Source organism: Pseudophryne corroboree, chromosome 5, assembly GCF_028390025.1.
Source record: "Pseudophryne corroboree isolate aPseCor3 chromosome 5, aPseCor3.hap2, whole genome shotgun sequence".
Lineage (NCBI taxonomy): Eukaryota > Metazoa > Chordata > Amphibia > Anura > Myobatrachidae > Pseudophryne > Pseudophryne corroboree.
In genome coordinates this window covers 694,572,601-694,584,715 of record NC_086448.1, presented here as the reverse complement: position 1 = coordinate 694,584,715, position 12,115 = coordinate 694,572,601, and the positions used below count along the sequence as shown (strand labels likewise).

Below are 12,115 nucleotides of genomic sequence, written 5' to 3'. Positions count from 1 at the left end.
AATTAAGGTTAAATTGACCATCCACAAATATTGGAAATGTGAAAAAGAAAGGCTGAATATATATGATAAGGTATGTTAATAAATTTTCGCACTGGTTAATATGTGAAAAATCACACTGAGGAAAGAAAGTGAATTTAGCCACCCCAGGTGAAACGGCCGTCTGTGTTATGTGGTGCTGAACAGTGCACAGTTCAGCCCACCAACCTTCCTGGTATCGTATTATCAATGTCAATTCTGATACTGAATTAATCTACCATCAGGTAAACTGCTAAATTCACTTTATTTCCTCAGTGTGATTTTTCACATATTAACCAGTGCGGAAATTTATTAACATACCTTATCATATATATTCAGCCTTTCTTTTTCACATTTCCAATATTTGTGGATGGTCAATTTAACCTTAATTGAACCATACCCCAGTCACCCTTAAATAAACCTTTTCCAGGATCATGGGATCTTTATTTTATTTTAGAAATTGGCATATATATATAGAAACTTTAAGATACCTGTGTAATTCCACACTTGTTTTTCCATAAGTCCAGGTAACCCACCTCTCCCATCCACTGCCCATCTATGGTGCAGTGAATAACAAGGGGCGGGCCCTGAACTTAACTGTTTCCTATACCTCACTTATTCAGTACTTACTCACCTGATATGCCAGTCATATGAGTTCTCGGTAATATAACAATTACGGACAGACTGTGCATCTCAAGGGATAACAGAAGTACCCTTTTGGTATGTGCCAATAACCATACACTCTCTCATTCACAACCTATGTGATATTACTGCCATATCTCTCTGGCTACGCCCAATCTCGCCTGATCTTGGAAGCTAAGCAGTGAGGAGCTTGAATAGTACCTAGATGGGAGACCACTAGGGAATCTCAGGTGCAGTAATAGATATCTGTGTCCTTATGTGAAAAGCAGAGGTGTTGGAGCAACCTTTGACCCTACTGATTTTCATACTTATTTTCTTCTTTTAATTATCTGATCTCAGACTTATTGAATACACTATCTATCAGTTCCTTATAGTCGCATCTGGGTACACACTTGATTAGAAACTTAGAATTAGCAGTTCACCTTCCATAAGGATACCAGGATACATCCATCACAATTGGCATTGGTCAATGGACTTATATTTCTAGTCTACCTAAAATTGTTGTTATATCTAATGCCATTGTGACTAATATTAGAAACCTTTCTTTCTATGTAGAAACCAAATTCTGATATTTTCATCTAAGGTGTCACTGTCATCTCATTTGTTACATTATTTGAGAATGCTCACTCTTATTTGTAAATTGTAATTTCTAAATTTCATTAGAATCTACACTTAGATTTCTAAGATAAAAAGTAGAGAGAGGTCTAGATTTTTCTTGTCCTCTTCTCATAGGACTACTTCTATAGATATATATGTGTGTGTCTGTCAATGTACTACTTTTTTATCCTATTCTAATTAAAAGTTAAGTTTTATATAAGCGTGCCCCAACACAGAGTCTCTCTTTCCTTCTTAAACAATACTGTGTACCTTTGACTCTGGGTGCACCACCAACAATAATAAATCCTTGAATACCGTTTACAGGCATCTCTTATGCAAATGCACTGTTGGTCACAAGGGACAAATCTGTTAAAGAGCCCATTACAAGAAGATTGTACGTAGTCCTGTGCGGCACCCAATTAATTCTTTTATGTTCCTGAGGATAGTTAGATGCAGAAGGAGAATATAGGTTTAAACTGTATTTACTGTATATTATGCATGCGGGGGGGAATCCAGAGGAGACCACCCACAAGAGCAGTTGAGAAAGACATCGCCCACCTTTTCAAATCAACCTATGACCTCTCCTGTAATGTAAAGATACATCTCTGTGTCCAATAGACAAAGGTATTACAGTGACCATTGTATTGTATATGGAAGTAGTGTATAAAAAAAGCCTGTTGCTGCCTGGCTGGTCAGAAGACTCTGAACACTTTCTACCTGACAAGCGGAGGACCGGCCGGGTTGCGCAAGCGAACATTCTCACGTATGTACATTGACTGTAGCCATTATTCTGTTGTAGATTTATCTTGTTAGCCTGTAGTGTATAATTTGTACTGTTTTACCTTTTGAAATAATCCACTGTGGCCTTAGAACCCTGTGGTTCAACTACATATCGGTGTTGTGTCCTCATTTCCCTGCTAGGGTTTAAAGCGTATTTAACGGTATAAGGTTTATAAGTATTGATAAGGTGTACGCACTGCGGGTACTTTATACCGTCAGCGCTACTTAAGGTTTAAGGTACAACATCATTGCAGTGCTTGGCTGCATAAAGGGTTAAAGTGTAACCATATTATTACATTGTATTACTAAAAAGGTTTAAAGGTTATCAATTGTGTGTGCGCGCGCTGTGCGTACTCTGTACACTCAGCGCAGCGTGTGTACGCCAAGTACGTACCACATACGGGACTCTGTACGCAAATAGCGTACAAAGTGCGTAGCACGTGTATTCAGTCAAGCGGCCATAGCGGCTCCACGGTATAAGTGTATCTAGAAGTATAGCTTTATGGTTTAATATAATATCGACATTATGACTGTGCAAAGGGATTTCCAGAACTTTGCTACAAATTGCACCCCTCAATCAGACACTATTTCGGTGGGAAGACCGTGAAGCCTGAAAATCTAGGAAATGAAATGATGGGCCAATTCAGACGCTGTTGGTAATTTCTTCAATGGTACAAAGTGGGCCATTTTGGAGAATCGTTCTATCACCACCCAAATTGTAGTGTAGCCTCTAGAAGATGGTAAATCTGTTATGAAGTCCATTGATAAATGGGACCACAGTTGAAAGGGTACAGAAAGAGGCAGTAACTTCCCAGCTGGAGGTTGCCGAGAGACCTTGCGCTGGGCGCACTTAACGCAGGAGGAAATGAAGGTTGTCACATCTGCTTTCAGCGTGGGCCACCAGTAGGATCTTTGCAGAAATTCCATTGTCTTGTGAACACCTGGATGACCTGAAAATCGGGAAGTGTGAGCCCAAGATATGAATTTCTTCCGTAGTTGGGGAGTGACAAAAGTTTTCCCTGCAGGAGGTTGTAGACGAGTGGAGGCAAAAACTTTTGCATCTAGGACTGGGTGTGTTTGAGGAGGTTCTTCAGATTCAATGGAGGTAGTGGACCGTGACAGAGCATCTGCTTTTAGATTCTGTGAACCGGGCCGATAAGTCAGGATGAACGAAAAGCTGGAGAAGAACATGGTCCAACGAGCAAGACGCGGACTCAGACATTGTAGATCTTTCAGGAAGGTTAAGTTCCGATGATCTGTATAAATGGTAATAGGGAAGTTAGCTCCTTCCAGGAAGTATCGCCATTCTTCTAGGGCTAGCCTGACTGCCAACAACTCCTGCTCCCTGATAGTGTAGTTCTTCTCGGCGGGGAGAAACTTCTTTGAGAAGTAACCACAAGGATGGAACTTATGATCTTCGTACCTTTGAGAGAGTACCGCTCCTACTGCTTCCGAGGAGGCATCCACTTCGAGGAAAAAGGTTTTATTTATATCTGGTTGCCTTAATACTGGTGCTGATATGAATGCTTGTTTAAGCAGATGGAAAGCGGACTCTGCTTCTGGGGACCAATGAGACGGGTCTGCTCCTTTTCGAGTAAGAGCGGTGATGGGGGCTACCAAGGCAGAGAATCCTCTAATAAATTTCCGATAGCAGTTAGCGAACCCTAGAAAACGCTGCACCGCTTTAAGAGAGGAAGGTCTTGACCAATTCAATATGGCTTGTACTTTCTCCGGATCCATCTGTAATCTGGAGCCTGAAATTATATACCCTAGAAAGGGAACTGAAACCTGCTCGAATATGCATTTCTCTAGCTTGCAATACAGATGGTTCTCCCGCAGTCTACGTAGAACCTCTAGGACGTGTCGTCGATGTGTGCCAAGGTCTGGGGAAAAGATTAAGATGTCGTCCAGATAGACCACGACAGATTGATATAGATGGTCTCGGAAAATTTAGTTGACGAAATTTTGGAATACGGCAGGGGCGTTACTCAGACCAAATGGCATGACGAGAGATTCAAAATGACCATCCCTGGTATTGAACGCGGTTTTCCATTCGTCGCCTGCTCATATCCTGATCAGATTGTAGGCTCCTCTTAGGTCTAGTTTGGAGAAGATGGTCGCTCCCTTGACTCGATCAAATAGTTCGGAAATGAGGGGTAGAGGGTAACAATTTTTTACCGTGATGTTATTCAGGCCCCAGTAATCTATACAAGGTCTTAACCCCCCATCTTTTTTTCTGGACAAAGAAGAACCCAGCTCCGGCTGGTGAGGTAGATGACCGAATGAACCCCTTGGCCAAGTTTTCTCGGATATACTCGGACATAGCCTTAGTTTTTGGAATTGATAAAGGGTAGGTCCGACCTTGGGGTGGATCTTTCCCTGGTTCGAGGTCTATAGGACAGTCCCATTTCCTATGGGGTGGCAAGATATCTGCTCCCTGTTTACTGAAGACGTCGGAGAAGGAAGCGTACTGAGACAGAATCTGCGGGGGTGATGTGACAAGGGTTTTATTGAGTGGTTTGATACACGGCAAACAAGAGGTCAAACAAGTCTTCCCCCAGGATAAGATCTGCATGGAGTGCCAATCGATATGCGGGTTATGCCTACTAAACCAAGGGTAACCAAGCACAATTTCATGTGATGCCTTGGGTATAACTAAAAGTTCTAATTGCTCTTTATGAAGAGCACCGATACCAACTGAAATAGGAAGAGTCCGTTGAGAAATTACTCCACCAGGAATACGGCTTCCATCAAACGCAGATAACGAAATGGAATCGGACAAATCTCGCACAGGGATCTGAAGCTGCTGAACCAGATGGGCTGTGATGAAATTCTCTGCTGCTCCTGTATCTAAAAGAGAGAGAATGGACTTAGTACCTTGCGAGAGTTCAATAGTGACTGGTAGAGTAGGTTCAAAGGATTTTGGAGACCGAGACAAGACTCCTAACCTGGTGTCTCCTAGCCCAGTTAGGAGCGGGAGTTTCCCGGACGCTGTGGGCATGATGCCACCATGTGTCCCGGTGCCCCACAGTAAAGACACAAATTTTCTCGCCGCCGTTTCTGGCGCTTCTCAGGAGTAAGTCGGGCTCGGTTCAGCTGCATGGGTTTGTCAGGAGAATCTACTGCTAGCGGAGGGGGTGCCAGAGATACAGTGCGGAAACGATAGCGATCGCCCTTGCCTTTTTCGGCCTGCCTCTCCCGGAATCGTAGATAGACTTTGTTACATAATGAAATGAGGTCCTCCAGTTTTGGTGGTAAGTCTCGAGTCACTACTAGATCATCCTTCAAACGGTCAGAAAGGCCACTCCAAAATGCTGCAACCAAAGCTTCCTCATTCCATTGTAGTTCAGACGCGTAAGTTTGAAACTGAATGATATACTGGCCGACTGGCCTATTCCCTTGGCGTAGACTCATAATCTCAATGGATGCTGATGTCGAGTGTCCCGGTTCATCAAAGATCTTCCTAAAAGTGGCTTGGAATTTTGGATAGTCACTCAGCAGAGCATCATCTCTTTCCCAGAGCGGTGAGACCCATTCCAGGGCTGCCCCTGAGAGTAAGGAGACTATGGGGGTCATTCCGAGTTGTTCGCTCGCAAGCTGCTTTTAGCAGCTTTGCACACGCTAAGCCGCCGCCTACTGGGAGTGAATCTTAGCTTATCAAAATTGCGAACGAAAGATTAGCAGAATTGCGAATAGACACTTCTTAGCAGTTTCTGAGTAGCTCCACATTTACTCGGCATCTGCGATCAGTTCAGTCAGTTTCGTTCCTGGTTTGACGTCACAAACACACCCAGCGTTCGCCCAGACACTCCTCCGTTTCTCCAGCCACTCCCGCGTTTTTCCCAGAAACGGTAGCGTTTTTTCGCACACACCCATAAAACGGCCTGTTTCCGCCCAGAAACACCCACTTCCTGTCAATCACATTACGATCACCAGAACGAAGAAAAAACCTTGCAATGCCGTGAGTAAAATACCTAACTGCATAGCAAATTTACTTGGCGCAGTCGCACTGCGGACATTGCGCATGCGCATTAGCGACTAATCGCCCCGTTGCGACAAAAAAATAACGAGCGAACAACTCGGAATGACCCCCTATGTACGCCACCTTCGCCTTTTGCATTGGGAAATTGGCTGGCTGTAACGTAAAGTGTACATCGCACTGATTAAGGAATCCACGACAGAGTTTAGAGTTCCCGTCAAACTTGTTGGGAATTGGCAAACGGAGAGAGGATGGTGATGACCCCAATGAATCCAGGACGGGCTGAGAAACTTGTGACTGCGGTCGACGGGAAGGAGTAGTATACGCTAGAGAGGATTGGATGGAATCCTGCCGAGTGGATATCTCTAGGAGGCACTGCGCCAAATATCGCTGTGAACTTTCCAATCCCTCCAGACGCCTCGCTATGCTGTGTAGGAGATCCGAGCCAGAATCCTGTCCAGTTCCTGGATCCATGTGGCCAGTGCAAACTGTCACGTCTGAGGATTCTTGTGGATCCGGATTTGGGGAAGATGATTCTGGTGCACTTGGATCTCTGAATAACAAACGAGCGGGACGGATGAAGGTCTTGTGCATTTGTTACTTGAAATAGTTTAACAGAGTTTGCCAAAGACAGTTGAATAGAGATACTACTGTAGGTTAGCGGGTGGCTGAGGATACCGGAACTGTGACCCAGTACTTTAAGGAGGAATTCCGAAGGCTGGTTACTGCGGGATCCAGAACAGGTAGCTGGGTAGGACACGGGAACAGAGTCGGCAGTCTGCGTAAGGCTATATCAGGAGGCTTGGGTAATTTGCTGTAACAAGAACCTGACACTGGAGACGCTGCGGGAGCACAGAGAACTAGCTTCACAGATACTGTGAAAGACGTTGCACTGGCAAATTCCCTCCTCCAGGCCTTCCTGTATTATAGCAGCTGCTCAGAGCTAATTGGCCACAGGAAAGTGATAAATTGGTGAAGTGTGGGCAAGACAGGCTTTTTGCCCACATCCAAGATGGCCACCGGGAACACAGCCCAGCCTGTTCACAGAAGCCCTGGCTCCACAGCAGCACTGCTAACCCCTGCCGGAGGGACATGCTGCCAGTCTGCTGAGCTGCCAACCAGTGCCCCTGCCTGTCCTCCCAGCACACCCTGCCCGGCGCCAGAAGCCCACACCTCCGCCAGCTGGAGCTCTCCAAAGGCACCGGACAGGTAAGAGCCGGCTCCCCTGCACAGTCTCCTGCCGGACCGTGACAAAGAGGACTTTTGATAATGAACAGCAAATATCAGTCCCTGCTGAGAAACAATTCCTGACCTCCCTCCTGAAAGTCTGGGAAAAACCTTCTCACTTTGCATCACCATTAACTGTAAAGGTCCATACACACTGGGCGTTTTTGCCCAGTGTGTATGCACAGCGATGTTTGCCGACATCGCTGGGCTGAAAAGCACTCAGTGCATACACACTGAGCGCTTTTCCCCGCTGCCCAGCGATGTCAGCGGGGGTGAGCGGCATTCCATAGCAGGACGCTATGGAAAGCCGCTCACCCCGCCGTTCATCTACTGGTAATACCAGTAGATGAACGGCGGCCACCAGCAATGAAGCGGGAACGCGCATCAGCGCTCACCGCTCATCGTTTGGGCATACACACTGAGCGGCTTTGAGCTGAAAGCAGCTGAAAACACCAAAAGTGAGCTGCTTTCAGCTCATAATCGCCCAGTGTGTATGGGCCTTAAGTCTTTGAAAACAGGAGACTGTCTTGAGCAAAACTGGTAAATCACATTGGATGTAATGTGCCACCTTGTTAATACCTTAGGCCAGTGGTTCTCAAACTGTGTGCCGTGGCCTTAAGACACTTGCAGGGGTGCCCTGGGTTGGTGGTCCAGGACCAATTCATATTATTTATGATCAAAGTAATAGGCAAAACCACTTCTGTGGGCCTCCCATCATAACATATGTGGACAAACACAAGCAAATCTTGTCCCTCAACTCACAATTGATCCTAAGAATAACATATAAACCCAATTTACTTAATGTAATATTTATTTCTAAATTTCTCAGTAAGAAGCTTTTGGCCTAGGGGTGAAGTGAAAATAATTCTGATATTCTACTGTAGGTCACCGCGATTCAAAAAAGTTTGGGAAGCGCTGCCTTAGGCAATTACTTTATCGGCGCATGGCAACTTTTACATATACATCAGTAAATTATATAAAATGACAAATTTGGAGGTACATAATTCTGGGATTCAGGTTCTCACGAGCAGTGCCCTCTGTACCCTTAAGCTCATGTTTGCACCTCCACTATAAAAATTTATTCCTATGCATGACTTGGTTTTCTCTCCTATTCTATATCGCCTGTCCGACACTGCAGAATGTTGTGGAACCTTATAAAATAAACGTGGCTTATGAAATGCACGCTCAGTTTGTAACAAACTAACATCTGTTCATGACCTCTTCATATCTAACAACTTTAACTGCTGGCTATAACAAACATGGCTCACACAACCAGACACGGCCTCCCCTGCAGCACTGTCCCATGGTGGTCTCCACTTCACACACCCACCCAGGCCTGGTAACTGTAAAGGTGGTGGGGTTGGATTATTACTATCCCAATATTTTGCATATACCGTTCTACCACAGGTTCCATCACTCACATTTACATCATTTGATGTACATTATATCAGAAATTACACTCCTTTCTCTCTGCGTGTTGCAGCTATCACCCACCTAGGCAACCCAATTTCTAGAAGATTTTTCTGCCTGGTTCCCTCACTTCCTATCCTCTGACCTCTCCACCGTCATCATGGGAGATTTCAATATTGCTATTGACAGTCCAAATTCTGCTGCTCATGCCTCCAAACTACTCTCGCTAACCTCCTCTCTCGGCCTCTCCCAATAGACTGACTCCTCTACTCATTAGGAGGTCCACTGCCTTGATCTAGTATTCACCAGACTATGCTTAGTTTCTGAATTCACTAACACCCCTTTACCTCTTTTAGATCACAACTTTGTCACCTGCATGCACTCCTCCAATATTTTAAACTCAGTGTCACTGATATCCTCCAATCCTCCTCAAACCCGCAGAAATATTAATGCAATTAATCCTCAACAACTTTCCACCTCACTCCAACAACTACTTTCACCTATTTCTACATTCACTTGTCCTGAGATGGCTGTATCACACCTGAACCAGACTCTAGAGATAGCCCTTGATGAAGTGGCTCCAGCTACCCATCACACTCCACGTAGGCCTAGATGTCAACCGTGGCACTCTAAAGTAACAAGACACCTACAAAAACTGTACGTAAATTTGAACGCCAGTGGCATAAATCTCATATTCCAAGTGACTTCCTCACATATAAGACTGTCAACTACTCTTATCGTAATGCTCTGGACCCTGCCAAACAAACATTTCCAAACTCTCATCTCTGCTCAAGCCTCTAACCCCAAAACAATTTTTTTATAAATTTAAATCACTTCTCAACCCTCCTTCACCCAACCCACCAGCCACTATCAAGGTCAAGATCTTGCTTCCTACCTCAAGGACAAGACTGATAAGATCCAAGATGAAATGGTATGCTCTTCCTCAACCAGTGACCTACTCAGTTCCCTACTTGAACCCCCTGGCACTTTCTCTTCATTTGATCCTACAAATGAAGAATCAACACTCTTCTCATCCTGCTACTCTACTAACTCTCCTCTTGATCCTATACCCTTCACAAATACTGTAAGTAAAGCTCTGTCTCCTGTGCTCATCCCAACCTTAACTAACATCTGTAATCTCTCTCTCTACTGGTATATTTCCTTCACTGTTTAAGCATGCAGTGATTACTACCATTCTAAAACAAAATTCTGACCCTAACTCTCTCTCAAACTACCGTCCCATCTCTCAGCTCCCTTGCCTCTTCAAGCTACTTGAGAAACTTGCCCACACACTTTCTTAACTCATACAACTTATTGGACCCCCATCAATCAGGCTTTCGCTCCCAACACTCCACAGAGACAGCACTGACTAAAGTAGTGAATGATCTGGTCACTGCGAAGTCTAAAGGCCATTACTCACTTCTCATTCTTCCTGATCTCTCTGCTGCTTTTGACCACTCTCTTCTCATACAAACACTGCAATCCCTAGGTCTTCAGGACACGACCCTCTCTTGGTTCCTATCCTACCTTTCTAATCGCTCTTTCAGTGTCAGTTTCTCTGAATCTACCTCCTCTTCGCTACCTCTTTCAGTTGGAGTACTGCAGGGCTCAGTCTTAGTTCCTCTGCTTTTCTCAATCTATACCTCATCTCTTGGGAAACTAATCAGCTCTTTTGGATTTTAGTATCATCTGTACGCAGATGATACTCAAATCTACCCATCTTCCCCTGATTTGTCTCTATATGTATTGGGTCGTGTCACTGAATGGCTCTCTGCCGTTTCATCTTGAATGTCATCTTGCCACCTCAAACGTAATATTTCCAAAACAGAGTTAATTATATTTCCACCGGCCAATAGCAGTTACCAACCTGATATTTCTATCACTGTTGAGAACTCGACAATCATCCCTACACCACAAGCTCGCTGCCTAGGTGTCATACTTGACTCAGAACTGTCCTTTGCTCCCCACATTCAATTTGTCTCAAAATCATGTTACATGCATCTAAGAAACATATCCAAAATACTATCATACCTTACACAAGACACTGCTAAAACTCTAATCCAGGTCTGGCCAACCTGTGGCTCTCCTGCTGTTGTGAAACTACACATCCCAGCTTGCTCTACCACAGTTTTAGCATTCCCTAATAGCAAAACTGTGCAAAGTATGCTAGGAATTGTAGTTTTACAACAGCTGGAGAGCCACAGGTTGGCCAGGCCTGCTCTAATCCATGCTCTCATTATCTCCCACATTGATTATTGCAATAGTCTTCTTACTGGTCTTACCAAGAAGAGACTCTCACCATTACAATCCATTCTAAATGAATCTGTGAGGCCAATTTTCCTCACTAGACGTTCATTGTCTGCAGACCCACTATGTCAGTACCTCCATTGGTTACCTGTATTCTACCGTATTCCGTATAAAAGACTTTTACTCACACACAAGGCTATTAACCATACTACACCAACGTACATCTCTTCGCTTATCTCAAAATATCTCCCATCCCGGCCCTTCACAAGATTTACTTCTCTCATCCACTCATTACTTGCTCCCATGCATGATTATAGGACTTTCTTCGGATGCACCCACTCTGTGGAATTCCCTACCACATACAATAAGACTCTCTTCTAGTCTCCAAACCTTCAAGCATTCCCTGAAAACTCACCTCTTCAGACAAGCTTATCAAATTCCAGAACCGCTCACATAACCTTCATAAGCTTTCCTATCCAATTATATCCCCACTGTACAGTCCACACATATCTGCCACATATTTCTTTCTCCACTCTCCCTTACTCCTGACCCTGGTTCATCACTGCTGTGATGTGATATCATGCAGCCCACCAAGAACCTTTGCAATCTGGTGGACAACTATGCAATAGAAAGCACCTATCCTTGTGTATCAATGCCTATTTCCCCATAGATTGTAAGCTTGCGAACAGGGCCTTCCTACCTCTATGACTGTTTGTTATTACCCAGTTTTGTCTTATCACTGTGTCCAGTTGTAAAGCGCAACGGAATTTGCTGCTCTATATAAAAGACACTGTTAAGAAATAAATAAATGATGAAGAATGGATCAGGATATTGAGTAGCTGGAAGGGATCTTCTTTACTACAGAATGCATTAAAAACCCATAAGTCACTTCGTTCTCAAAACATCTGGTAGCTGACAATTGATCTTGGTCTTAATGTGTAAACAGCAGGTACAGTAGCTGCTTTGGTACCATCCATTTCAGCAGCACTAAGTATTGCAATCTCCTATATAATTGCCCAGATCTATCACTCTGTGGATTGTGTGGGCGTGGCTATGAGCTCTCATTGGGTTAGCAGCAGGTCTATCACACCCAGTCCACAGCTGATTGGGCGAGAAACGCCCTCCCACACAGGTTACATCCAATGGGAGGCTCTGCCCTTTGGCTGCTGTGTTCCCAGAGCAGGATTAACAATGGGGCTGATGGAGCTGCAGTTCCAC

General features: G+C 44.5%; 1 pseudogene; it reads left to right on the top strand.

The window, feature by feature from the left end:
* The first annotated feature begins 780 nt into the window (after nucleotides 1-780).
* On the top strand, nucleotides 781-899 carry LOC134931074 (5S ribosomal RNA; annotated as a pseudogene).
* The last annotated feature ends 11,216 nt before the right edge of the window (nucleotides 900-12,115 follow it).